The 3,490-nt window shown below is 34.4% G+C and overlaps 1 long non-coding RNA gene across 1 annotated transcript; it reads left to right on the forward strand.

The window, feature by feature from the left end:
* Positions 1-2,064: 2,064 nt before the first annotated feature.
* On the forward strand, positions 2,065-3,285 carry LOC142162114 (uncharacterized). The gene is made up of 2 exons (XR_012693722.1): positions 2,065-2,486; positions 2,766-3,285. It is a non-coding gene; the product is annotated as an uncharacterized LOC142162114 (long non-coding RNA).
* Positions 3,286-3,490: the final 205 nt, after the last annotated feature.

Genomic DNA, 3,490 nt, shown 5'->3' on the forward strand with positions numbered 1-3,490 from the left:
ATTAATTGGATGATTTTTAAATGGACATGAGAGTGTAAAAAAATAAAAAATTGACCATAGCTAATATATTGTTAAATCCAATGTAAATCGTAATACTATCATCACAAAAGATTGCGCACCCGATGACTGCTGTTAGAACGAACAAAATAATATACCTATCATAAAGCATTTATATGAGATGCTACTGTTTGTTGTTCAAAAAGAAAAGGAAAAGAAAGTACGTAACTTATTTCCAATTCTCTTGTCCATAGGTAGTCTTTACAACAAGTAAAATGAATGTAGTACACATTGACCATAAACTGTTAATACTTAGCTGTTGACACAAGATTAATATAAATGGAGGAATATGTTCAATGATAGCCCAATTTATAATACAAGTATAAATACTTCATTATGATGAAATAGTAAATTTAATCAAAACGAACCAATATTATTTCATAAAACAAATAGTACTAATAGATACTAATGACTACTACTCATGTAAAGAACTATGATTACATGATGTTTATTCACTAGCTACTACGAATAGGCAAAAATAAAAACCAAACTACTCAATCATTTTTAACCACATATCCATCACCGATCAAGTGGTCTATTTTTCCCTCAGGGTGCTCAAAGAAGTCTGTCACATCCAGTGGATAATGTCAAAATCATTGTTAGAGACAAAATTGGCTTCAGAGCCTTTATTCTTTAGAGATGCTTGATAAAGCTCAACCAAATGTCTTGGTACACGACAAATATTTGTCCAATGCCCTTTTCCACCGCAACGATAGCATTCAGTTTCTGAACCATTTTCTTTTGGATTCTCATCTTTCTCTTTCCACTTTTGGTGGTTATTTCTCTTTGGGGGGTGATTAACACCAGGAAAATTTCTTCCTTATCTACGGCCACGATCACGACCACGACTACGAATAGAGTCACGGTCTTTTTCACGCTTAGCATAATGGGAATACACCTTATCCACTTTAGGCAATGGTGTAGACCCAGTGAGTCGATTTTTCTCATGAGCAAATCGTTGTTTCGTTCAGCCACAAAGAGAAGAGAAATCAACTCAGAGTACTTCTTGAAACCTTTCTCTTTGTACTGCTGTTGCAGGACCATATTGGAGGCATGAAACGTTGTAAACGTTTTTTCAAGCATATCATAGTCAGTGATAGTATCTCCACAAAGTTTCAATTTAGAAGTAATTCTGAATATCGTAGAATTATATTCAGAAACTGACTTAAAGTCTTGGAGCCTCAGATGAGCCCAATCATATCGTGCTTGTGGAAGAGTGACCAACTTTAAGTTGTCATATCTTTCTTTTAAGCCATTCCACAAACAAGTGGGTCTTTGACTGTGAGATATTCTATTTTCAACCCTTCATAAAGGTGATGGCGCAAAAAAATCAAGGCATTAGCACAGTCTTGGGTTGATGCTTTAGTTTTGTCTTTAATGGCGTCTCCAAGACCCATAGCATCTAAATGGATTTCAGCATCTAACACCCACGTCATATAGTTCTTGCCCGAAATTTAAAGGGCAACGAACTTTCTTTTCATAATATCAGTCATAATTAAAAGAGGAGAAAAGTTATACCTTAGTTTTCTCAAAGAGCTTCTTGAGACGGTAGAGTCTTGTGTTGATAACGTGTGATGAAAACAATAAAAGAAGAAGAACAATATTGCAGAGAAAGAGAGAGGAAATTCTTATTGAATTTTGGGATGAATTACAATGGAATAGAACCCTCTATTTATAGGGAGAGCGTGACTTAGCCACCAAGTAATAAACCCTAGAATCTCTCTAAATATAGACATTCACCATAAATAAAATTCTATTTATAACAAATTTAGTATATTCATAACAATTGAAAGTTTTTTCCTTTGAGATATATATTCAAAAAACCTTCTCTTGCACAATTGACCTAATTAAAGAAACTATGGTAACTAATTAATCTTTACCTAATGCAATCTGACTTTTTGTACAAAATCATGGGATGAAAGCAAGCCCCCCCCCCCCCCCCCACACACCCCCTCTCACAAAAAAAAAACCGAAGGTCCACTCAAATCTATTAGCCAAACATTTGCCTAAAATACAGGAAGTTGCGGTTATTGTTATTGTGTCCTTTATTCCTCTTATAGTTCCCAAATCTCAGTTAGTTTGGAAAAAAATCCTACTCTATAAATAGAATTTTGAGGGGAAAAATGATTGAATCTACTACTATGGCCCTGAAACTAGAATAACAATTAGTGAATGTGGAGGAAGAAAAGGGTGATGAGAAACCAAGAGAATTGTTTCTAGGAGAGCTGAATCTTGTACTTATTCTCTCATTTCTTTCATTATCAATCTGAAGAACGTAATTTTGAGGAATTGGAGATTGACAATGCCAGAGATCGCCAAGAACACAATATTGTTTCTAAAGTAAATTTCAGAAAACGAGGAGGAATGAATAATTACAGGGCTACTGGACCACAAATGCCCAGTTTCCAGACCAAGATTAGGGACTGCAGGTATGGTTTTTATGAAAACTACTGTTTTTTTTAATAATAGTGGTGTCTAGGTCAGTTCATGAGCGTCTCGATTATTCCTTACCTGCTAAATTTCACCACCACAAGTATAGGATAATTCTAATCACCCAAACTTAGGCAAATAGAAAGTAATCCCTAGTATTTTGTCTTTGTCGGATTAATTTTCTGATTTTCCGTGATTTTCACCCACTTTATCATTGATTGTTATGTATCTTGAAATTAAATTACTCTTGGCTCCCTTATGTTGTGCATTTCATCCAGACACAGCAGAAGAATGTGAGGAATCAACACCATTGGGGCATAAACTCTCACAAGAGAAGGTCGTTTGACTCTTTTCCATTTATGGATAGAGGAAAATGGAGAGACAAGAGAAAAGGATAAAAGATAGAGAAAGCGAAAGACAGGCTTTTGAATGGCAATCATTTCTATTCAAGTCTACAAAAGCATTCTGCATTTCTACTTAATACTTTGAAACCTTGTTTCAGCATTTTATAGAGCATTTCGTTACAAATCAGCATAGCAAAAACTGCTAGATATAAAACTTTGTAGCCTCACACAATTTACCTAGTGTTATGAATAGTTTGTACATTGGATACTATTTTGGATACTACATTGGATGCTACATTGAATGCCCATATTGTGAATAACTTAAAGATTAAATCTCCTACTTTATGTCCATCATCTATACTTTTTATGCCTATAAAAGGCCATGTAATTGCAATGGAAAAATACACCAAAGTGAAAGAAGAAAACACTTCTCCCTTCTTTCTATCTCTTCTTATTTACATTTTACTGCATTACTTTTATTTTATAACACGTTATCAGCACGAAGCTCTAATTTTATTCTTAACTCCCGCTAAGTTGAGCCATATTTTATTAAGGTATGTATCATTATAATCATCTTATTTATGGCAGTACATATCATATGCTCACTGTTTGCAGATTACTTGTGCGCTTGGGCATCTTAAATAGTTTAAGTACATTGC

The sequence above is a fragment of the Nicotiana tabacum genome, chromosome 1 (assembly GCF_000715075.1).
Source record: "Nicotiana tabacum cultivar K326 chromosome 1, ASM71507v2, whole genome shotgun sequence".
Taxonomy (NCBI): domain Eukaryota; kingdom Viridiplantae; phylum Streptophyta; class Magnoliopsida; order Solanales; family Solanaceae; genus Nicotiana; species Nicotiana tabacum.